The sequence below is a fragment of the Podarcis pityusensis genome, assembly GCF_964106645.2.
Source record: "Podarcis pityusensis genome assembly, chromosome: 10".
NCBI lineage: Eukaryota > Metazoa > Chordata > Lepidosauria > Squamata > Lacertidae > Podarcis > Podarcis pityusensis.
Window position 1 is genome coordinate 34,191,007 of NC_138035.1, and position 25,445 is coordinate 34,216,451.

The 25,445-nt window shown below is 46.0% G+C and overlaps 2 protein-coding genes across 8 annotated transcripts in view; one reads left to right on the top strand and one right to left on the bottom strand.

The window, feature by feature from the left end:
• EMP1 (epithelial membrane protein 1) overlaps positions 1-9,175 on the bottom strand; it is a 30,046-nt gene extending 20,871 nt beyond the window's left edge. The window contains exon 1 of one of the 2 annotated variants that reach the window (XM_080971290.1): positions 9,024-9,175. The gene's annotated coding sequence lies outside the window, so the exon portion shown is untranslated. The remainder of the gene's footprint in view (positions 1-9,023) is intronic. The other variant, XM_080971291.1, reaches the window with a different exon arrangement.
• The window catches only part of GSG1 (germ cell associated 1), a 123,901-nt gene that overhangs the window by 51,148 nt on the left and 47,308 nt on the right, over positions 1-25,445 (top strand). For 3 of the 6 annotated variants that reach the window (XM_080971262.1, XM_080971259.1, XM_080971261.1), the window contains one exon: positions 9,353-9,446. The exons of 1 other annotated variant lie outside the window; for it this stretch is intronic. The gene's annotated coding sequence lies outside the window, so the exon portion shown is untranslated. Of the gene's footprint in view, positions 1-9,311; positions 9,447-11,332; positions 11,352-25,445 lie in introns of those variants that run through there. 2 more of the 6 variants (XM_080971260.1, XM_080971263.1) reach the window with 2 other exon arrangements.

Consider the following 25,445-nt stretch of genomic DNA (forward strand, 5'->3'; position numbering starts at 1 on the left):
CTGCTGCTACTGGCTACATAAATCAAAGAGTTCCAGTCCCATTACACTTGACCCTTCAAGCTGACCTGGCCAGTTGAGTCTTTCAACAAGAAGATCCCCTGGGAGGGAGTCTGTTTGTACACCCTTAAGGGCTTTTTGATTTCTGAATAGGCCCTCTGTGTACACAACATGCAATAGCTTTCGGGGTGGGGTGGGTGCTAGCTGCCCCGGAGTATGCAAACACACAGGGCAAACGGGTGGAGGGACTTAGCCAAACCGAACATGTGTCAGCTGGTTCTGGGGAGAGGTTTCCTCGAAGGGAAACCCCATAAAGCAATGCAACAACCTCCCAAGGGGAGGAGTGGAAATCCCCATTGAGCAAGCCCTGCCTAACAGGACTGGGCCACGCCGTCTCTGAACAGCAGACTGGAGGAAGAGCTTTGCTCTCGCATGTGGCAGGGGGAGGAGTGGAAAACATGAGCTACGTCTCTCGCTTTCCCAGCTCGGGGGCTGTGATTCATTTGGAGAGTGGCTGAATCTCCGCTGCAGAGGCAAGGGCTGGGAAATCGCTTTTGCTGGGGGTGGTAGCCCTAGAGTACTAAGCCGTGTGAGAGGCTCTCGGCAGAAACTCCAAAGCTTTCTTGGCAGCAGGGAGGGGCAGAGGCAGCTGCCTGAGGCCTGGAAGGCAGCCAAGAGCAACCGCTGGCGGAAGATACTGTATCTCTCTCTCTCTCTCTCTCTCTCTCTCTCTCTCTCTCTCTCTCTCCCTCCCTCCCTCCCTCCCTCTTTGCACCCGCCCTGCCATGGCTCCAGTTGTGCGGGGAAAGAGGGAAGGGCAACAGAAGCACAGAGCAGGCGGGGCGGGAGCAGCAGCAATGAATGGATGCCACCCAGAGGTCTTTCCCCACTTTAAAGACAACCCACTTTAAAAGCATGAAGTGTCTCCCCCACACTAACACCTTTATGTGCCAGTTGCATTTATGTGCCACTCACAAGGCATGAACAAAGGCTCTGTGTTGCAGGTTCGGGTTTTTTTGTTTTTGTTTAAATAGTCAATTGCATGCTTAGAAAGCTTCAAGAGCTCTTGAAACTTTCACAGTGCGTTGACAGAGAAACTGTGAAATGTGTTTGCGTTGTGACAGGGACCGGGTGCTGAAGGGCAATGGGCCCCTACAGACTGGCCTAGGCCAAGTGTTCAGGATAGGGCTGCACCTCATAGATGCTGCGCTCGAGCCCACACTTTGCAAGGAAGCATGAGAGGCCTATGCTCCTTTGGTGACATATCCATACATCCCTTCACGAAAAAGGCAAGTTGAAGCACCTCCAGCCCAGAGAACAAAACCCTTTATAGGTTTGACTGATCTGGTTGGATCTCATTGATTTGGGGTTCTGGCAAGAAAAAAAGAAAGGGAAAGGAGGAAAAAAGTTGCAGAATGTCTGTCTCTAGATCAGGTGGGCACTGACCGTGGGTTGCTTCAGCCAACAAATCAAAACATATCTCTTTGCCTGAGCTTTCCCCCACTGTTAAAAACCAGTCCGTGGAATTTCTGGCTTCTATAATTGATAGCAATGCTACTTAATTGACAGCGGCTTTTAAAATTGTAATTGCATTATATATTGATGTTTTTCATTGTTCTGCAAACTGCCCAGGAATTTCTTTAAAATGAAAGCTGTTATGCAAATCATAGAACTGTAGAATCATAGATGGGGCAGAGATCAATTCCTTGAATGGTAGCGTTGGAAGGGACCACAAGGGTCATCGAGTCCAACCCGCTACAATGCAGGAATATTTTGCCCAACGTGGGGCTCGAACCCACAACTCTGACTGAGCTATCCCTGGTGGCATGAATTAGAATCGTAAGAAGGAAAAAACATGGTGGGTTCAAGTCATAATTGAGAAATGCAGTCAATCTCTGGTAGTTTTAGGAAGGCTCATGGGAAACAGATCACCGTATTTTTTGCTCTATAAGACGAACCAGACAATAAGACGCACCTAGTTTTTGGAGGAGGAAAATAAGAAAAAAAAATATATTCTGAATCCCAGAAGCCAGAACAGCAAGAGGGATCGCTGCGCAGTGAAAGCAGCGATCCCTCTTTCTGTTCTGGCTTCTGGGATAGCTGCGCAGCCTGCATTCACTCCATAAGACGCACACACACTTCCCCTTACTTTTTAGGAGAGAAAAAGTGAGTCTTATAGAGCAAAAAATACGGTATGTGGTTTTTGGCTACTGGCCTGATTGAAGCATGCAAATACAGGCACACACTCCACCTCTGACTTGACCGGGGCAGAGCAACAAAAACATGTATGTTTTCATAACAGATTTGATTCATTTTTCTCAGGCAGACCAGGAAAAGATTCATGAAAAAAAAGTCATAACATATGAGCAGATTTCCAAAGACTGCAATAAACTATTCTCCTGATTCATCAAAACTGCCACCTGGCTTCTGCTTAGGGTTGCCAATTTCTAAACCAGACTCCTGCAGTTTTACCTTTCAGATAGCCTTGCAAAGCTACTAGTCCTCAAAAACAGTTACTAGTCTGTCTTTTTTAAAATGTATACCAATATTTATGCCCAACACAGTCAACAGCCTGAAATAAAAATAAAGCTGAGAATAATAATAATAATAAATAATAATAATAATAATAATAATAATAATAATAATAATAATGTCTTGCATTGAATTTATTGATGCTGCCTGCAACGAAGCCTGCTTTAAGAGTGCCTTGATATGCAGTAATTAGCAGGTGACAATATTTCTCCTTATGCCATGAAAACCTGATAATTGCTGAACATCCAGCAGCTGTCAAAGGCACAGCTGAAAATGCCAGTTGCAAAGTTGGAAATCCTCTGGCTGCTGTTTGCAAATCTCAACAGTGGCCTGAGAAATGCCCTAGCTTGACTTGTCCATAGAGAGATGCCCTAGCTTGACTTTCCCCTGGGGTGTTTGGTTCAGCAACACAGGCAGAAGATCACAGCTCTGTAATTTTGAAAGCCAGGCTCAGGGCACGTGATTTCAAGGCAAAAGGTCTCAGGTTCCTGGCATCTCCAGGTAGGGCTGGAAACCATAGAAAGCTGCCTTATACTGAGTCAGACCACTGGTACCTCTAGCTCTGAATTATCTACACAGACTGGCAGCAGCTCTCCGGGGTTTCAGGCAGTCCTTGCTTACAAAACGTTTCTTAACCAAGATCTAGGAAAAGCTTCTGCAAGTCCGTGTAAACCAGTGTTTCCCAAACTTGGGTCACTGGCTGTTTTTGGACTACAACTCCCATCATCCCTAGCTAGCAAGACCAGTGGTCAGGGATGATGGGACTTGTAGTCCAAAAACAGCCGGAGACCCAAGTTTTGGAAACACTGGTGTAGACAATATTGCACTAGTAGGACCAATGGTCTGACTCTGTATAAGTCCGTTTCCTATTATCCTAAAGCATCCAGGAGGATTGCCACCTTCTGGTTCCATTTCCAACTCAAGTTTTAAAATCCCCATTTTGATTGAAAAGATATATTGTAAAGATGGGACGGGTGGGAATGAAATTGCAAGAGGTGATTTACGAGTACAAGAGGTTGCTGGAGAATGCCCAGAGAGGTAGCTAATGCACACAAAGTAACCCTCAATATGTGCCTGCAACAGATATAACTAGTTTCAGAGCGGATGTACTGTAACTGCAAAAGTAGCCAGTTAAGCTTCTTCCACTCCTGGGACACTCTGTGTTCCTGGCTAGGGTCCTCCAGTTCTTTGCTCTTTGGTCTCCTTTCCCCTCGCTGCCACTTCATCTCCCTTCCTATAGGTTCCTGCCCCTTCTCCTTAGAAAGACCACAGCCCTGACACATCACACCCATGGACATTGGATGCCAGCATTTTGCCTTTTAGCACTTCTCAGACTCTGACCTGACTCTGTAAGATGGAAAAAATGTGCCTGCACTCTGCTCTCTTTTATCCCCGGGTGTGTCAGTCCAGCCAGCCCATGTGCTCACCACAGAGGACTCCCAAGAGTAATAAAGAGGTCTTGAAGGGGGGGGAATAGGGTGTGTCCGGCTGGAACTATGAGTCCACATTCTCCCGTTTTTGATTTAAAAGAAAAGCCCATGCAAGCTTAGGGGCAGACAGATCAGTCTTTTGCTGTATCACATGTGTTCATTCTGCTCTGTGTCCACATTAACCCATGAATTTCTTCTTTTCAAATACCACATACGAAAATGTATCCCTTTCATATTTAAACACATATTTTGAAATGTTTGAAACACCTGTTTTAGAGCATTGTAAACCCCATTTAAATACACATTTGTATTGCAATGTACACGTTCCTAAGCCTCTTACCCTAAATTACATTTTCCTTTCGCATACCTTAGTACATTTTTTTTTTTAGCCACAGATTTCATTACACAATTTGGAGATCCATATGTTAGGCTGGTCAGTTTGCATAAAAATACAGATCCATCCTGATGCAAATGTTTTTAGTCAATTAAAACATGCCCCTCCCAAACAGCCCTTATCCGATGGTGATTCTTCCCCCTCACAACAAAGGGTGTGGTCATGGCTGAAGCTATTTTGATTTGCTGGAAATCTCTCTCCTTCCCTCACTGCCAACTAGGAAAACTAAACCAAAGTTAAAGATGCTTTTGCCATTTTCTTGAAGGTAATAGGATGACCTGGGCTACAGACATTTGCACACACACACACACAAACACACAAATGGATTCAGAGGTATATGTCTTGATGTCACATAAGACATGGGCAGATTTGCAATCTGGGAAAACCTTCATGGGCACGACACCTACCCCCAGAACCAAGCAAGTCTGTTGGCTGCAATCGAGTGCTAAAGTTGTAACAGTCCTACCTGAAACACCTGAGAGCTGCATGGCAGTGGTGGGCGAGGAAAGAGACAAAAGTGGGCAGGGCAACCAATGTAAATGTCACCTAGCAGGCTAGTTCCACACATTCTCAGACAACGCACGCTGTCTTCCATCAGGGAAATGAGGCATTTTTAGACTTCAAGGACGTATTCCAGACAGACATTATACAGAACATTTCAAGTAGGCTTTGGAAGGCTGCATCTCTTACAGAAGGGTTGTGATCCTGCATTCACTTGTTTCCAGGAAGAGTCAAGGGCATACAATGCTAATGGCTTGAGCTTGCTGGGTGTTGGTGGAGTGCTCAGATGTGGAGCTCAAGTACCTTCTCCTTATCCATAGTACAGTTTGAGGAAGTCATATTTCTGCTGTGCCTTGCTCCTAATCAGTTGCACCAAGTTTTGTACTCATTGAATCTCCTCTCAAGACACCAAGAAAGAAGCCTTTCATTTCTTTCAAAAGCATAGCCTCTGCCCCGCTTTCATAAAATGCAGTCAAGTTAGAGAGCCAAGTATGAACCCAGATCTACACTTGTGCTCTTGTATTTCTTCTTCCTCTTTATCCTACCCCTCTGGCATCATGCAGCCCAAGGTGACATACGGTATATGGGGGTTGCCAAGTCGTCACCCATCCAGGCGCTGACCAGACCTAAACCTGCTTAGCTTCAGTGAGGTGGTGGTCTCACATGTCTTCAGGCCATACCCCAGCACTCCAAGGCTGGTGATAAGATTTTATCCCATCCTACTTTTGAAATGCCAGGAACAGAAACATAAATTATGGATTTCTTTTTAGAAATAAACTGCATGGAATGAGTACAGAGAACCTATAAAAAAGGTTTATTTGTCTAAAAATTATATTCCATGTTTACATTTAAATGTTTCAGAGAATCAATTAAAATGTCACTAAAACAAATACCAGCCTTTAATATTAAAATAAAGCAGCATTAATATTGAAATAAAGTAAAAAGAGAAACTATAAAATAGTTAGGATCATATTTTTCTCCCCCCCCCCCCCGCTTTTTATTTATTTACCAGCGAGGGGGAAAGCCTGGCCAATTTTCCTTTTAAGTTCTTGATCTAGTCGTACCTGTAACTTATCATCCTAGATGCCAGACAAGCAGCCCTGGGGAGCGCATTCCAGCACTGGGGGGCCACCACAGAGAAAGCCTTTTCCAGAGCCGCCACTTGCCTTTGGCAGTAGGTTCCACACTGGTGAAGACCTTAACAAGCACATAAGCTAATGAGGAAGGTTTAGATTGCCAGTTAGCTGAGGGCAACTAACAGGACTGATGCCTTATGATAATTGCTTGTGGGATCTGGTTGACTAATAATGATAGTTGTCATTTCATATCAATGGCTATTGGCCACGAGCAATAAGTGGAAGCTCCATGTTCAGATGCAGTATCTCTGCAAAATGAATACCAGATGCTGGGAAGAGACAACGACAACAAAACCCTTGCCTTCCTGTGCTGTTTATGGGCTTCCCAGAGGTATCTCAGACTATCCACTGGTGGGAACCAGATGCTGGAATAGATGGACCTTTGATTGATCCAACAGGGCTGTGGCTAAGTGGCAGGCAAGGCAGCAGATTTGGTGGGTCCCTCTCCCTGCCATGTGAGGTTCCTTGAGCAAGCACCATCTTCTCTTCCCCTCCTACACACCACAGGCTGAGTCACCTGAAACATTCCAGAATGGTTCTCAGCCCAACCACAGCTTTCATGACCACACAAAGCCCTCCGTCACATGGCATTGCATGTGCAGCACACAGCCCAAAAATCATGGGCGCACTGCACATGATGCATCTGCAACATGATCCAACTGGGGGACGATTTCCTGGCTTGTGAGAGAATCTCTCCTGTTCTTGAAGTCCATCTAGCACTCAACAAGCCTTGCTTTAAACATATGGGGTGAGGTGGGATGGGGGAAGAAAGCTCTGAAACATTTGCCCCACTTATTTGTCTATGAGCCTTCCCAACTTTGACTCCATTGGCCTTCTTTGGCCCATGGTGGAAGTTCCCTACCCTTCCAATGGAGTTAAAAAGCAAAGGTGCGGTTTTTCTCCACACGTGAGCCCAGAAGGGCCTTTTGCGTCATCCACACCTGCTAATGCAAACATAAAACCAGCACCAGCTATCATTCACACATATATTTGTTTTTAATAGCGCAAATGTGCACAAGAGAAGATCAAAGGCATCATGCACAAAGAAAAGCATTCTATTTGGAATGCAACCCACAGGACGTGATGCACCTCTAGGTCTTCAAAGCAGAAGTCCTAATTCTTACTCGGTGGGCATGCCTTAGCTAGCACAACATGGCTGATCCCGAGCATTAGTGAAATATTCATGCTAAAGGCTAAGCATATGCCAAGGATATTGTGGACCATTATCATGAAAGTTTAAATAATTGCCCGTTTAATTAGGGGGTTCTGCAGTGCCGTGTTATCTGGAAGCAATCTACGTTTAAGCATGAGCTTAATGGGCCTTGCCCATTCCACCTCTTGGGCATTTATATTTATATATATATATATTTTGCTAGCAGCATGAGATGAATCTGGAGGCAAAGTTTGGATCATTCCAGGTACTTGGATGGGACTGCTGGAGGGAATACTTAACAGGGCCAGCTTGGTTTGTACTGGGGGCAAACTGAGTCATCTCTTCCTCCAAATGGAGTTTTGTTCCCTTCATTGTCTGTGCGAGGAGAGAGAACCCTCCCCTGCCTGGAAACATGTTGAAATGGGCCACACCTAGGGAAAGCTGCATTCCTTCAGGCAGTGTGCAAGTCGATTCAAACAAAATCTTTCCTCCACCGCCACTTCAGTTACATATATATAATCTTTCATTAAAAAATAAATAAAGATCTATAATGCTGCTATATAACCAGAGGCCTTTTTGACAGGTGAGTATAAAGTTGCAGCCCTATGCATATTTACCTAAGTAAGACCAAATGGCCATGGTGAGACCTACTTCTGAGCAGATGGAGCTGGGGAACTGTAATATAATCCTTGAAATGTTTTCTTGTTTGATCCACTACTGGAATGCAGCAAAGCACTGACCTCAGTGGAAGATCCCTCTATTTGAAGGTCCACAAGTGCTTAACTGCCTTGGGTGCAAAGCATTTAATAACATTTGCCAGTTAAATATCACTCTGCACAGGTGATACTTGGCAGGAGCACCAAGAGGCATGTAGAAATTGCTCGTGACAATGATGCCATCTGCGTTGCAAAACACTGCGTGTGAATGGCACAATCTACACTCAAACAATGCACTTGTTGTGCCCATTAGCTAATTCACTCTTTAAGTCCAATCAATGCAATATAAGTTTATTAAGGGATCGCCCTTAAAGGATTTCCTTCCCCAGAGGAAATTCTGGGGAAAGGAAGGCACGCTAAGCTATGTGTTCCAGTTCCACACCCAGCCCAATAGCTTACAACCTGTTAAGACACTCCAAACTGTGTAGATCCACCCCACTTCAAATAACCGCCCCCACTTTAAAAACCATTGTTACTTTTCCAACTGAAAGGGCGTATTCAACATCATTCTTGCTAGCTGGGAATCTTCCCAGCTCAAGTTAAATCCTTCTAACTATGAGGGCTTGGGAGGGGACCCAAGTGTCACAGACCAGACCTGCTAATGCAATAGAAGAAGACTCACTGTACACAGTGCAGGGACAATATATTGAGCAGAGTCAGTTACTCTGGAACAAACGGATTGTGCCCGTTTCTTCCAGAGTACCTGAATTGTGGTCATCCTTGTGGCAAGTGTCAGCCCTTCCTTCAGTTGACTTTTCTTTAGATTTTGACTTTCTCCTGCCCGCAAGGTTTGCAAATGCATGCGTGTCACAATACAGGAATGTAGCAATTCCCCTCTCTGCAACAGTCACCCATTAGGCACTTCGTTCCATTTCCCTCTTCTAAGTGAACCCCCATATTCTAATTGTTGCAAGGAATGCAGCCTGCATACAGTGTCTGGGACGCCAGCAAGAAACGTTGCTGGACTGGGGTCTTCCAAATGAATTAAACAGCAACAGGGCGAGTGCATTAAAATCAAGGACAGCCTGTCCCCCTCTCCAAACTCTCTGAAACTTTGTGAGCCCGAAAGTGGAGGAGAGGAAAGACAGGCAGGTGCTAGCTCCAAACAAGACAAAATTGCAAAGCCACAAGGCACAGTCAGGTTCTGTTGGGAAGCATCCTTACCTTAGAGAAAGAGGTCTTTTGCAGAAGGAGCTGTGCTCTTGAACTCCGGCTGCCTTGAAACTCAGAGCTGCAGTGAAGGGAGTGCTCTGGCTGGCGAGGGTTATAAGTTTCCCCTGCTGGTGTGCTGGGATGGGTGGTGTCTTTTTGACTGTGCTTTAGAAGAGTTTCTATGAATCAGTCTGGCTTTCATGAAATTTCTTTCTTTTTTAAAAAAATATACTACGCCCTGCTTGCTTGGCAGTGAGCCAGAAGTTTCTGGGCGGGGACCCAGCTATTGCAAAGCCTCTCTCTCTCCCTCCCTCTCTCTCTTTTGTGGCTTGATGCAACAGGAGCAGCAGCAAGAGGAGGGGGACCCCAGCCTACGCTACAGAAAGGAGTGACTTCAAGCCTGATGAGTCACCGGAGAGAAGACACCCTGGCCAGGTCTGTTTAGTAAATCTTGAGTAATGGTTGCCAACCATAAAAAAAACATAGTTACAGATGTGGTAACAATGCAAAGGGGATACATCCAGTATAAACAAACAGGCCAACAGCTGCCTGGGTACATTGGGTGGCGATGTCCTCGTGAGTCACTAAGCTGACGCCACCCTCCTTGGCCACAATGCCAGGAACGTCGCCTGTTCAAGGAAAGAAGTACAAGGGGACGGAGTGCACTCTGACTCCTTGGAATGCCAAGCTGTCCAACGCTGCAGGGTGTGTCCATTGTGGCATTCTCCTGAAGGCACTCCCACAGGCAGAGGACTGGTTTCTGTGGCCTGGATGTCTCCACGTGGAGTGCCTACTCCGTGCCACCTGCAGCACAATGCTAATTCCTTGCTGCATCAAGGTTAGGGGGCTTGAGTAAGGTGCCCCCAGCGATTCCACTGTCCACTCTGAGCGGGCTCACTTCACCTTCTCACAGTTTCCCTGCCCTCTCCCACTGGGCCCAGGATGCCGAACTGCCCAGAGGGACAGCATAAGGCAAGAGGAGTGGGGCGCTTCACCTCTTCACTCTTGTCACTGCTTGCAGGCTCAGAGAGGGCAAGCAAACCGGCCGTGAGAGTGAGGAGCGGAGCCAGGAGTCTCCAGGGGTTAGCAGTTGGAATCTTGGAGGTGTGCACCAGGGAAGGCAATGCTGTCCTTGCTGCCAGTCTACTGCACCAGGGGTGTGGGGTCAGAGCAGGGGTCAGCAAACTTTTTCAGCAGGGGGGCAGTCCACTGTCCTTCAGACCTTGTGGGTGCCAGACTATATTTTGAAAACCCTAACGAATTCCTATGCCCCACAAATAACCCAGAGATGCATTTTAAATAAAAGGACACATTCTACTCATGTAAAAACATGCTGATTCCTGGACCAGCTGTGGGCCGGATTTAGAAGGCGATTGGGCCAGATCCAGCCCCCAGGCTTTAGTTTGCCTACCCATGGGTCAGAGGGTAGTCCCCCAGGCCTCTAGATCTGGCCTTTGGGACTCTCCCAACATTGCAGTCCTCACAGGCACACTCCTTTCTTGCAGGCCACGCCCCTCACCTGTCCTGTTTCGAAACACTCTTGAGTGTTTTGGCTTGGCTGGAAAGGTGTCCTTGAACTCTGAGAAAGACCCTTGCTTGTCAGGATGCAGGACAGAGACAGATGCATGAGAGAGCATAGAAATTAGCCCACGGGACAAAACGCATGCTGGACAAGATTTCTGCATCTCTTTATTTTGTCTTGTTTTTAAAGCTATCCTAGTTTTTTGGTACTGTTTCATTTTTTAAAAAATGTATTTATGATATGTTTGCAAATCGTCGTGAGATGCATGCGAAAGGCGAGTCGTCAATTACTTAAATAAATAAATAATGACACAAACTTGCATCTCTTGCCCCTCCCATCTTTGCCTCTGGCATGCAGATCTCTCAGAAGCTGGCCCAGAAGGAAATGTTCCCCACCCCCCAAATCTGATACATGGTATTTTACGCTATACTATGCACTGAATGTGCCTCAGTAGAAATACTTGTTTTTTTCTGGAAGCATTTCTTCTGCTTCTTGTTCTGGCCCACTGTTCTGGTCCACCAGAAGTCCCTTTTATGATGCTGGAACACGTGTTGAGATTGGGGTGTGCGCATGTGCAGAGAAATTATTGATGTACAGTAGCTTTAGCCCTTCTCAGAAGAACATCCATAAATTCTTCCCTGGTGTTCCTTTGCTGTGAGTGAGAATTATCGCGGCTGCCTTGGGTTGCTGTGCAGTTGTGAACGGGAGGAGAAGGAGGCTGGTGAGGATGAACGACCAGACGAACTTGACCAGGAAACTGTTTGTCAAGATACAATCCACACTTTGAAAGGGAGAATATGACATTTTGTAGGACAAAGGTAAAGAGACAAGCCTTAAATCTCAGAGTTTCTCTCTTAAAGGGGAAGAATGTGCAAGTCTGATTAAGTGGAAACTAAAAACAACAAAGGCTAACAAATTTATTGGCGCATAAACTTTCTTTGGCTGCAGTCCACTGGTGGATTCACGAAGCATTATATTGAGTTGCAGCATTATGCAAGCATTATATTGAGTTGCATTATATAGGCATGGTTGGAGGGGGTGGCTGTTGGGATACTTGGTTCTTTGCTTGCAACTCTCTGAGTTCAGCAAAGCCAAACAGGATCTATTGTCTTGATACACTTGTATAGGACATTTCACAGAAACTCTGATGTCCTTAAACAGTTGCATCAACCATTCACAATCCATGAGTGAAAATGACAGAGCATTGAGTTCTGCTTCACAGGAACTTAGGCTTACTGTTGTCTGCTTCTTGCACAGCCAGTCAAACAGACAGTGGTTGTACATGTAGCATACTCCAGAAGTGCTTGTACCATCCGTGGTGTCACTTCCAAAACTAGCATCTGCAAAGATTTCAAGACCTCCAGTCTTCTGACTGGTGAACCTCAGCCTGTAGTGCAAAGTCCCTTTCAAATAGCGGGCTATGCGCTTCAGAGCCTTCCAATCCTGAACAGTAGGATTGTTAGCATGTCTGCTAAGCAGGTTAGTGCTTACAGCTGTGTCAGGCCTTGAGCATCTAGCAATGAAATTCAACTTGCCTAGAATGCATCTGTACAGCGTAGTGTCAGAAAACGCTTCAGCAGTACTATCTACCTGGTAACCTGTCACCATCGGTGTGTCTGCTGGGTTTGCATCAACCAAATTCAACCTGGTTAATACATCAGCAATTTTCTGTGTTTGGTGTACCAGAAAATTACCTGCTTGGTCCCTCTCCACCTGCAGAGAAAGATAGTTGGACACCTCACCAAGATCCTTCATGTCAAAGTGCTCCTTCAGCTGAGCTAGGGTGCTTTGGTACAAAGCCTGATTCTTCCAAAACATCAGAAGATCATCAACAAAACATAAACAATACAGTTTGTTTTGCCCCTCCTCCTTGACAAACACACATGGATCAGCTTTGCCCTGGTGAAAACCTAGAGAAAGCAATGTCTCAGTGAGTTTTGTGTTCCAACACCTGGCGTTCTGCTTGAGACCATATAAGGATTTCCGAAGTTTGCAGACCATTCCCTTCTGTACCTGCATTCCATCAGGTGGAAGCATATACAGCTCCTCCCCCAAAACCCCGTACAAAAAAAGCTGTATTAATGTCATGATGGGAAACATGCAGTTTCTCCTCTGCAGCAATTTTGAGCATTAGCCGAATGCTCTCATACTTGACGGTGGATGAGTAGGTCTCGTGGTAATCCTGTCCTGGTACCTGTGAAAAACCTCTGGCAACCAATCTGGCTTTGTGTCTGACTACCTTGCCATTCTGGTCTGTCTTGGCCTTGAAGACCCATTTGCTGCCAACCAGTCTCATTCCTGGGACTACCGGTACCAGCTCCCAAGTTTGGTTCCTATTCAAGGAATCAACTTCAGCCTTCATGGCATTAAGCCAAGGCTCAGCATCTTTAGAGGTTAACTCCTGAACCTCTTTGAAGCTTGAAGGTTCCCACACCTTCTCTGAGCTACTAAGAACAGCAGTTGCTGTCTTAGCAAACTCATCAGCAAATCTCTTTGGAGGTTTGCCTTTTGTCGCCTTTTCAGATCTGCGTACTAGATGCAAGTCTTCTTCACTCATCTCCTCCTTCTTAGGAGAAAAGTGACCAATGGTGAACAGTGGTTCTTCCAGTTCATTGTCAGACGCATCAGATGGTCTGACTGAGGCCTTTGTGCTCTTGTAGTCTGCTGAGTCATCACTGTCACTGACACCAGCAGCAGCGCCGCCCACTGAGCTGGAATCCGAACTCTGATCATCATCATCATCATCCTCAGCTTCCTCTTTTACCTCAACATTATCTGCTTTTTTCACATCATCTTCATCTTCCTCTGGGTAACTCTGGAAAATTCCCACATTTCCCCCCCACTTAGGATTGTACTCAACACTCTTTGTGAACTTAATGGACTTAGAGTCAGTCATCCATACCCTGTATGCACCTTTTTCGTACCCCATGAACAAACCATGTGCCCCACGCTTTCCAAGCTTGTTGCTCTGTGGGGTGTGTACTCACATGTCAGAACCAAAGATTCTCATGTGCTTGACGTAAGGTTTCTTACCAAACATCTTCTCATAGGGAGTACAACCAATAGGTGATGACAGTCTCCTGTTATAGGAATAAGCGAACGTGTTCAGAGACTCCCCCCAAAACTTCTCAGGGAGATTGGCATCATGCAACAAGGTTTTTAGGCCTTGAAGCAAAGTCTGGTTTGCTCGCTCAGCAAGTCCATTCATCCATGGCGATCTAGGCGTTGAGAGGTCATGCTGGATTCCCTTCTCAGTCAGGAAAGCTTCAAACTGCTGAGAAGTGAACTCCCTGCCCCGATCAGTAAAGAGACAGCCAATACTGTGAACATTCTCCAACCAAGCACAGAATGCCTTGAACCTAGGAATCGCTTGCGATTTCTGCTCGAGCATAAACACATGAATGTACCTGGAAAAAGAATCAATTAGAACCATGAAGTACCTTGCTCCACCCAAAGAGGGCGCAAGTGGACCAACCAGGTCTGCGTGGACTAGCTGGTAGGGTTTGGAAGCCTGCCTGCTAGACTCCTTGCCTTTTGGAGCAACCTTCACCTTGTTTTCTGCACAAGATACACATTTCATGTGAAACTTACAGGGCTTGATGTTCAAACCCTGAACCAATTCAGGCATCTTGGCCAGTGCCTGCCAAGACATGTGACCAAATCTTCTGTGCGCCTAGTGAATGCATCCTGCATGAAGAACTTTGTTAGTTTGTGCAACACAACAAGAATCAACATTAGACACAGCAACAGCATTGTCATCATAAGTTATACAGAATAAACCATCTATAAACTTTGCATGCAAAATGTCCTCTTTGCCTTTCCTGATGACACAGACGCTCCTCTTGAAGGAAATCTCAAAGCCACGCCCAGTCAGCTGTGGGACACTGAGCAAATTGTCTGCAGAATCTGGAACATAAAGTACATCTCTGATGGTAGTGTGCAGACTTGCCAGTCTCACAGTCCCCTCTCCTGAGATTCACAACGTCTTTCCATCAGCCTGGTGGATCTCTCCATCTTGAGGCGTGAAGGAGATAAACAGACGCTTGTTGTTGGCAATGTGCCTTGATGCGCCAGAATCCACAACAAATCTGGCTTTGGCCTTTGGAGTAGCTTTTCCAGCAAGCAAAACCTTGTCTTCCACCGGCTTGGGCTGCTGCTTGCCCCCCTGCTCTTGGCCATCAAACTTGCCTGTAGCCTTTGGTGAAGCATTGCCAGCAAACAAAGCCTTGTTTTTCCCTGGCTTGGGCTTTTCACCCCCCTTCTGCTTCGGGCCACCTGCAGGCTTCTTCCTCTGTTTACTTCTGGCCTTCCGGTATCTGTGAGGATGACCTTGGCTCTCATGAGAAACAGAGCTCTCAGCTGCCAACTCCTTGGCTCCCCCTGGAGTCTGGAATGCTGCCTGGGATGACATCACAGTCAGCTCCCCCTGCAGCTTGCAACCGGTGCCCTCGGCACCCCTGCATTCACTCGTATTCTGGGAAACAGCCAGGACCTCCGACACAGTCAAACTCTGGGCTGGGATGACCGGCAGATGGGCTACTTTCAAAGCATTCCACATCTGACATGCTGTGGTGTTGCCAGCCAGTGTTGTTATTTCCTCCAGAGAGACGGACAAGACTATTACGTCTATGGCCTTTGAATCTTGGGCCCTCCATCTATCTGTCAGAGGAACTGGAGGGGCTTCACACACAGTATGCCACATTCCAAACTGACGAAGCAAGCTCTCACACCACACTGCCCAGGTCTCATAATTGTGCCGATTTAACTTTGGGCACTGAGGAGCATCTGAGGCTTGTAAAAACTCCATCCCAGGTTTTTACTTGAGCCGTGAGCCTTTATGCCTTCAAAAACACCTTATCTTGGCAGCCCATAAATCACGAAGCCTCTTTGGCTCAGCTCCCAAGCTAATTAGCCAGCCGGACATCAAAGTCTCTGCTCTGCCGCAGCAACAGAAAAGCCTTACTTTTCTCCACATACCTCTGCAGTCTGTCGCAGTCTTACTCTCCTGTAAGTGCCATGAATCTGGGCCCATAACCTGTTGTTGGGATACTGCCAGGGAGACAAAGGCCATCATGCCCCCACGCCGTTTCTGGACGATCCATCAACCTCCCGTAGATACAGTATCAGTCAATTAGCGACACAAGCCTCGGAGATAGCTTGCCACATTCCAGGGCTTCTGCACGCTCTTTCAGCAGAGTTCGCACAGCAAAAGATGCACTCAGGAGAGCATTATTTACAACTTTATTCAGCGTTGGTCAGAACAAAGAAAAAATATGACTGCCTGTATGCGATGTTCAGGCACAGAGAGAAAACGAAAGCATATACAAAAGAGAAACTTCCTGTGAACAGGAAATACGCAGGCTGTGACACAACAACCTGCTCCCTTCTTAAGGTGGAACGGAAATATCCTAACTGTGGCTACTACAAATAATGATATCAGAAAGAAATTACGGGTGAAAAAGGACAGGCAGCTGCTCTTGATAACAAAGACATCCAGGTATTGATAACAACAACCACATCCTTTATCCCAAATTCAAATCATAGAACGTGAGGGTCACCTAGTCGAACTCCCCGCAATGCAGGAATCCTGTCCTGGGTGGGCATGAACCACCAACCTTCTGGTAAAGAGCAAAACACGCTGGTCCATTGCACCACCTGAGAGCACTGAACCTCATGGTGAATTGTAATTCAGTTCCTTCACATTGACCCTGGAAAAGCTCCTGGGTCTGGTTTATTCCTTGGATGGGGTGCAGGTGCAATCCTGCACAAAGTATTACATTGGCTTCTCCTGAAACCCAGTTTCATAAGGGCAGCTTTACAGAGCCATCCGCCCAGCCACCCCTTAGTTACCAAGTAAATACGTTCAGGCCATGTGAATGCCGGACTGGTGATGGCTGTCCTCGTTTGACCCTGAGATACAGGATGCAGGGAACAGCAGCACTGCGAGACGAATGTGATCTAGTCTGTGAGTTATTCTGGCAGGATAAGCTCCAGAAAGGTCAGCATGTCAGTTGGAAGTACAAACTGTGTCCAACAGATAAGTGATCTACTAGCCGTACAAGATACAGTTTGTTATGGTGTTTTATACTGGACTGAGGACACTTCATGGAACTGATGACACCTCTGCTAGTCATCACTAGGTCACTTAGCATGGAGAAGGCTAAGTCCACACTGTTCCACTTCCCAGCTCCAGTTGCTTCCTTCCAGCAGCTTTTCCCTCGGCCAATCCTGTGCTTCTGTCATGAACATAGCAAGGCCATAATTCATGCATTCCTAGCAGAATTCATGCACATGTTTTCCTAGCAGAAGGCCATGGGGTCAATCCCCAGCATCTCCTGCTAGGGCTGGGAGTAGGGATGGAATAATCTCTAAATTTTTGGTTCTCTCCAATTCCCCTCATCTTTCCAGGCTTGAAATCATCTCTCCAGTTTGCAGTTTAGTGCAAATTTCTCCTAATAAATATGTTTGTATGCTGCTTCAACAACTACGCCCATAAGCACAAGCCATTTTTGTATGTTATTTTTACTAATACGTGTAATTATATGCAGGCTTTATCCTAATATGTATCCATTTTTCTACATGTTGACTGGCTGGAGAACTGCCTTGCAAAATCGGGAAAAGTGCACATTTTGAAGGTTGCTTGTGTTTCAGTTCACATATTGTTGTGGAAAGTGTGAATTTGGTAAGTTTACCTTTGTATGCTAAATGAATTGAATTGCTCCCTCATCCCTTGCTGCCTTTCAGTGTGTAGAAAAAACTGACTCAGGGTCACTGAGCCAGGTGAACCAATGGTGCTACTCACAGGAAATTCCCCTGTTCTGTGACTTAGAAATCTAATGTCCTTAGAAAGGAGATCAGTTGAAGAGGCCCCTCAACTGTCCTTGGGTCCAGGATATCCCCAGCCGATGTGGACAGACTCCTCTGAGCTGGAAAGCCCACCACCTGTCCTCTTGACCCGTGCCCGTCTTGGCTGATTAGAGCGTGTCCAGACAAGGTGCGGGCCCTCCTGGGGGATATCATCAATTTGTCCCTTGGCACGGGGACATTCCCAGGGGAACTGAAGGAGGCAGTGGTGCGCCCGCTCTTAAAGAAAACATCATTAGATCCTTTAGATCTATCCAATTACCACCCGGTTTAGAATCTTCCGTTCCTGGGTAAGGTGATTGAGAGAGCGGTTGCTGAACAGCTTGGTGGGTTTCTGGATGAAACATCGGCTCTGGATCCATTCCAGTCCGGCTTCCGCGCTGGTCATGGGACCGAGACGGCTCTGGTTGCCCTAACAGATGATCTTCGTAGACAGCTGGATCGAGGTGGGTCGGGGCTGCTGATTCTTCTAGATCTGTCAGCAGCTTTTGACATGGTCGATCACGAACTTCTGGACCACCGCCTTGCCGACGTGGGGATCCAGGGCACAGTCCTTCAATGGCTGCGCTCGTTTCTCTGTGGTCGGGGACAGAGGGTGGCGCTTGGGGGGGAATTGTCATCGTGCCACTCCTTGGTGTGTGGAGTACCTCAGGGTGCAATACTCTCCCCGATGCTTTTCAACATCTTTATGCGCCCCCTTGCCCAGCTTGTCCAGAGTTTTGGGCTGGGTTGCCATCAGTATGCTGATGACACCCAACTCTATCTGTTGATGGATGGCCATCCTGACTCGGCCCCAGACACACTGACCAGATGTTTGGAAGCTGTGGCTGGATGGTTACGTGGGAGCTGGTTGAAGCTAAATCCTTCGAAGACAGAGGTCCTGTGGCTGGGACGGGACGATATGGGATTGGGGGGGGCAACTCCCATCTCTTGTGGGGGCGCAATTAGTGCCAGCACCGTCCGTTAAGAGTTTGGGTGTAATCTTCGACACCTCCCTTTCCATGGAGGCGCAGATTGCAGCTACAACAAAGGCAGCATTTTTCCATCTCCGCCAAGCTAAGCAGTTGGCTCCTTACCTCTCTCGCCCTGACCTAGCCACTGTGATCCACGCGACGGTCACCTCCAGACTGGATTATTGTAACTCGCTCTACGTGGGGCTGCCCTTGAGACTGACCCAGAAACTCCAGCGGGTGCAGAATGCTGCAGCGAGACTCCTTACGGGGTCTTCGCTGCGAGATCACATTCACCCGGTGCTATACCAGCTGCACTGGCTCCCGGTGGAGTACAGGATCAGGTTTAAGGTGCTGATTTTAACCTTTAAAGCCCTATACGGCCTAGGACCCTCGTACCTACGGGACCGCCTCTCCTGGTATGCCCCACAGAGAAACTTACGGTCTTCAAATAAAAACATCTTGAAGGTCCCAGGCCACAGAGAAGTTAGGCTGGCCTCAACTAGAGCCAGGGCTTTTTCGGCCGTGGCTCCGATCTGGTGGAACACTCTGTCACAAGAGACCAGGGCCCTGCGGGACTTGACATCTTTCCGCAGGGCCTGCAAGACAGAGCTGTTCCACCAGGCCTTTGGCCAGGGCACAGCCTGACTCCCTCCCTCGGCAGTCTTCGCGGAGCTCTGGCCCAATGGTTGCCAGTGGCTTGAATTAATTAATTTTATAATTAATGATTTTAGAGTGTTGTTTGTGCTGTACTTTTGTACTGTTTTATTGTTAGCCACCCTGAGCCCGGCTTCGGCTGGGGAGGGCGGGATATAAATAAAATTTATTATTATTTATTATTATTATTTACATGGCACTAAAACTGGCCCACAAACTATCCATGTGATGCTAAGCTGCTTTTCATCTCAGAACCAAGGGACCCTGTGGAGAGCGAAAAAATGCTAAACATCCCAGATTTCAAAACTGGAATTCTCTTTTTCCTGTGACCTCAATAAAAGCTCCTATATCTAGCTCCAAAGGGTCATGCATGACAAATTCAATTCATCGCAATGTTCTGAAGGGCATCACATGTTTTGCAAAACACTGTATCACATGGGTATCTCCAGACCTTGTGCATAGTTCATGCACAGTAATAAACAGTGTTTTTTAAAACTCCCAGTAATGTGCCTTCTTCCACAAAACCTTTCACATCTCACACTTCCCAGGCTTCTGGTAAACTATGGCTGACAGTTTGAACAATTCAGAAGAAATTTACTCACTTATGTGGAATTACACTTTCTGTCATCACCTTGCCAAAACAAGGCTGGGAGGGCGTGTTTTCCGTCAGAAAAGCAAAAGGAGGATAGTTGAGTCTTCCTTTGCCGCCAATTTCCCCCTTCTAACTCCCTCCCTGCAGCTTTTCTCCAACCCTACACTCGTACCTCAGGTTAAGAACTTAATTCATTCTGTAGGTCCGTTCTTAACCTGAAACTGTTCTTAACCTGAGGTACCACTTTAGCTAATGGGGCCTCCCGTGCTGCTGCCGCGTGATTTCAATTCTCATCCTGAAGCAAAGTTCTTAACCTGAGGTACTATTTCTGGGTTAGCGGAGTCTGTAACCTGAAGCATCTGTAACCTGAGGTACCACTGTATTTTGCACACCTGTGCTTATAGGAACATAGGAAACTGCTTTCTGCCAAATCCAACCATTGCTCCATCTAGCCCAGTCTTGCCTGCAATGAAAGTCGTTTTTGAATAATCCTTTGACATTTTAGTGTGAATTTCTCCCAATAGATACATTTTGCATTCAATTTTGCACATGTTTGCAAAACCATTTCCCCTAACATCATGCCATCCCCCCCCCCCCCCATTTCCCATTTATAGGCATTTTAGCCCAGTAGATGCATTTTTGCACACATTATTTTGCTGGACCTTTTTTTCTTCTTCCAAAATTCAAAGAAGTGTGAATTTCAAAGTGTGCCTGTGTTGTGGTTAATGTATCACCCCAGAACAGTGCCAATGGGGTGAGTTCACCTTTCAGTGTGAATGGAATGGAATTCCCACCCCCACCCCTAGCAGGGTGTCTCTTGGCCCTGCCATTCTAAAGAGAGGCAACGCTGAGCCTATACTTAAGCCTTTGAGGAGCCTGAGCAGGTGCCACCTGTATTTATCATTGGAAACAGATGCCACATGAGCAGGGTGCTATTATGAGATGGGACATGCCTAGAAACCACCCTCGGTTTCTTGTTTTCTATAACACGTTGCTTCTGTTGTTGCTACTTGATGGCCTTTTTTAAAAGAAAGAAAGAAAGAAATGCAAGCCCAGCACCTTTCTGCAGGTGTGCAACTGGGCAGCTCCAGCCCCAAGTGCTCTCTTCCCCTCCCTCTTCTAAAAAAAAATTATTTATTGGCAGTTTTTCAAAGGTACCATCCCTCCCCTGCAAGAAAAACAGACACAGGGATAACACGTCATCTTTCCCCAGCACAGTTTAATAATAGTAATAGAGTGCTAATCCCTTTCACAGAGTTTTCTAAATGCGAATGAAATGTAACTGATACTCAGGTCTCTTCGATGCACTTCCATCTCTCACTACTGTTTAGCTTTGGGCTGCAGGATCATACACGGCTATAATTTGATTTGATTTATTTGTTTAGATGATTTACACCCTGCTCTTCATTAAAGAAATAATCCCAGAGCAGGGATTATAGCTGGGAAATGGAAGTCGTTTCAATGATGGCAACGTAATTCAATATTGATGATGGCTTGCCTTTGGGCAAAGGTGGTTTGAAAGCCTCCAATCGCTTTGCACAATATTTTAATTTTCAACGAAGGAGGAGGAAAATTCTACTCCTCATGGCGAAGATGTGGTTTGAGAACAAGGAAGCTCAGAACCTAGGAGATGAATGAAAACAACATCAAGTGTTATTCTTTCATCTCATGATTTCAGGAAGCTAAGTCATGTGTTTTGAAAATGTGGGGCTCGCAATACCAATCATCGCAAGTGTCTTCTGGACAAATAATTTGAACTACCATTGGAATCTGTAATGCAGAACGGTAGCCTGGATTTTAAAAGCTCTGGATTCTGGAACAAGGCTCAGTCTACTAGTCAGTAGTTCACCCATATGCAATTTCATGAGTTTGTGTCAATTGACACCCCCCAACCCAAAAAAAGTACACGCCTTTGAATTACTATTTTCCGTGTGGCACGTTGCAGGAGAAGGAGTGAGACCACCTTTCAACTTTTTTTTTTTTTTACAAGCAGCAGTGATAAACAATAGCAGCACAGGAGGAAAACAGTGTTTGGGCTTATCCATATTTACCTTTGACCTTGCTCTTTCCAGGCACAGGTCTCTGTGTTAAAGCTCTGTGTCTGGGCACTCTTTCTGTTGCTGTTTGCTCTGATTCAGCTTTAAAGAGCGAACTGGCACATGACTGTCAACACGCTTTCTTACTGTTAGATTTTTCTTAGGTATCCCACAATCTTTTGTCTGCACCAGTGGGTGGTCCTTGATGGAATGTTTGCATATGATGATTCCTGGCCCCTCCCCTTAACCATTACTCCCCACCCTCCATTATGCAACAAGTACTTCTGTACCTGCGCATGCAGATTGTTCCTTTTTTTAATCCACAGGGAGAAGGCTTGTAGTGTTATCTTAAATCCCAATGTATATACTATGTTTACAGTCTCCAAGGTAACTCCCCACATGTGTTTAGATCACGAGATAATAGCACCTCAGAATTGATTTTTTGAAATTCTGACATGCCCACAACATTTGGCACTCAGTGAAAATAGGCAATGCTTGTATTATTTGGGCTACAAAACATCCAGGAGTAGGGCAATATATTCATCCACAGAAACATCACTACTTCTGTGAGAAACCTGCTTGTGAAAATGTGCTAATGGATTTCTACATCACCATCAGGCTGTTGATCTGCAATGGACTAGTTTTACTTCACAGTGTTTCCATGGTGAGGGAAAAATCTGAATTGAATGGAAAAACGAGTATTTTGGCATTTTGATAATGGCAATGTCAGGTGATCTGTGAAAAAAAAAAAGTTGTGCATTCCCATGAAGGGATCTTCCAGATGGAAGTTCCTTGTGGAATCAGTGCTGCTCAGAAAGGGAGGAGGTGCTTACCTGAATTCCTGGCAGATATGTCTCTGCTGCTTACCAGAAGGGGGAGGGGCAAGGTGGCAGTGAGGGTGGCACAAAGTTGTTGTTGTTGTTGTTGTTGTTGTTGTTGTTGTAAGCAGAGAGAAATCAAAATGCTCAAATTTGTCATTCTTTGGTCCCATCACTATGACAAGTCTTCACATGTTGCTCTAATGAACATATTAGCCAAACTGTTCATAACCAATGGGGGTGGCATAGACCACTCATAGCCATGAGGAGGACATGTGGGGGGTGGAGAGAAGAATAAGACACTTCACATGGTCATATGGCACTTCCTGCTGAGTCTACACCTTGCAACATTCATATGCTCAGGAGAGTTTTGAGGTCAGGTTTCTGGGTGCGTCCCTTTGACAAGCAGACCCATGAAACCACAGTGAGTAAAGATCTGTGCCCATCACAGCTGCTGCCCTTTGTTTCTTTCTCCACAAACTCACACATCACCCTCTATCCTCCATCTAGGCCAGTTCAAGGACAAATTCCAGTCAGGCAAAAACAGTTGAGGAGGGTGCAAAGCAGGGCAGGTGAGTGGGTGTGGCCTGGGGAGAAAAGCTGTGGCTGGGCAGTGAAAGTCCTGAGGACCAGGTAGAGAGGCTGCAGGAGCCCATTTGCTCACCAGGTCTCAGGTTTCCCAGCTCAGGCATTCGGTGTTCATACGCTATTCTGTAATATGTACAACAACCATACAAGGTAGGACAGCATCAGTGGCGGTCTTAGGGGTCTCAACTTTCAGTGGCGCCCTGTGCAACGCTAAAATTAGACGCACAACCTGCTCCATTCTGAAACACAGTTTTAGTGCCCCCTGCAGCGCAGCATTCAGGGCGACCACACTTGTTGTGCCACCCTAAAACCACCTCTGGCAGCACTGTTTTCCCCATGTTACAGAGGGGTGGTGGGAATGAGGCTGAGACAGAGGCTTCTTTGTGATTATTGGCATGCTTGTGCTCTTAATCACTGTTCTAATCTGCCTCTCCCTATTAGCAGTGAAGACACACATGTGAATATTTTCACCCCTTGTAAGTTTCCCATGCGGGTGAGTACAGTTCCCAAAAGCAACTCTTTAAGTTTGAGTGAGGCAGTGGGGTTACCTGCATCAGGAGACTTCCTCCCAGGCATTTGATGGTGCAAACTGATTAAAGGATCTTTTGGCTGGTAATTGTAAATTGGTTTTATGTGAATGATGTCTTTTAGGGACGTATGATGTGTGTATCAGTGCTTAAATTGTTGTTAAGGTTGTGTTTTAATTTCTGTTGTATCTTTTCAATTTTTCTATTGTGCTAGAAGCCGCTCCCAGGGATTCACATTTCACTCTCCCTATAATCTTCCCAAATTTTGGATGTATGCGTGGAGTTGCTTATTTGCATCTTAGAATCACACCCACTGTTTTTAGGGTTAGGGTTACTCCCTGTCTTGATCATCCTCTCCTTCATTCACACTCAGATACAGACACACAATTCACATTATATTTTATTTTTACATATTTTTTATTAAAGATTTATTGGTTCATAAAGAGCACATAACCCACCTACTCTCAGCAGCCAGAAACATCATAGCCAGACAGTGGAGAGACCTGTCAGGAGTCAGCATGGACCAATGGTACCAAATAGTATGGGAAACAGCCTTATTAGAAAAACTGACCAATAAACTGAAACTGACACGGGGACAAACAGAAGAAGATGCCTTCACCCTGGTATGGCTCCCCTTTATCACATACACAGCCCAACAAGACAACGACAAGAATCTGCCAACAGCACACAATTCACATTTGTAAAAAACAAAAAAAACAAAAAAAGAAGCACGCAGCTTGATGCTTTTTCTCACAATGCTTTGTCACTCCTTTTATGACTCCCTGGTTTCTGAGACACCATATGGGCAGGAAATAATAGTGTGAGATTCAGCATAGAAATATGTAGGCAGTTTATCTTGGGGAAAATAATGTGAAACAGATATTTCAGTGGGAGGGGGAATTGGGAGTTTTGAAAAAAGGAGAGACCGTATTGTAAAAGCAGCTGCTAACTCAGGAAAGGGCAGCAGTGTTGACGTGATGCCAATTAGTTTGTATTGAATGTTCCCTGCCTTACCTCCTCCCCATCTTGACTCCGTTTTCTGATCAGATCAGGAACATGACATTTGCATAAGCATCACCTTTCAGATTTATTCATTCTTCGGAGTTTAACACAGGGAAGTTCAGAAACTTGAATCTCTAGCAGAGGTATGGGGTGGTGGTGGAGGGAAGCACAGCGATGAGAGTGGTGGGTGCAGAAACGAACAGATTTTTGTGGCAGTTGCAAAGGGAGGAAGAGGTTTCTCTGACCTCATCCACTGACAGCTGGAGGTCCACTCCAGATTTCTTCTAGTTTCTGAACTCTTGGGAGGTTCTGGTTTCTAGTTTCTTCACAGTTCTGTGTTTTAGAAACTCTTTCTGACAAAGCATACTATGGAAATGTCTCTTTTGATAGATAATTACAGGACATAGCATAAGGTAATCACAAGCGCAACAAACTTTGTGTTTTTAGTTTGTGATTTTATGCTGTAAACCATCCTGAGATCTTTGGATGAAATGTGGTATACAAACTAAATTAATTAATAAATCATCATCATCACCATTATCCTGGGATAGGTGTCAGGGACTGGGCAGAGAAAGAATGATGGAGACTGCCTCCCCATCCTGACCCTTCCAGGGAGGAGGAAGAGGAAGACAGTATAGATTTACAACAAGGGTTTGAGGGAGGTAGCAGCTCAGAGGCAGATGAGGGGAAAAGTTGGGAAATAATGGGAGAGGAAGAGGAGGAAGAGGAGGCAGAACCAGAGCAGCAGCTGGCTGACACGGTGTCATTGGAAAGCATTCCAGACCCTCCGTCTCCCAGAACCTGGAGAGCCTTAAAAGTAGGAGAGCAAAGAGCTCAAAGACAGTGGGCACTTAGCAGCACCCGTAGAAGTGATGAAT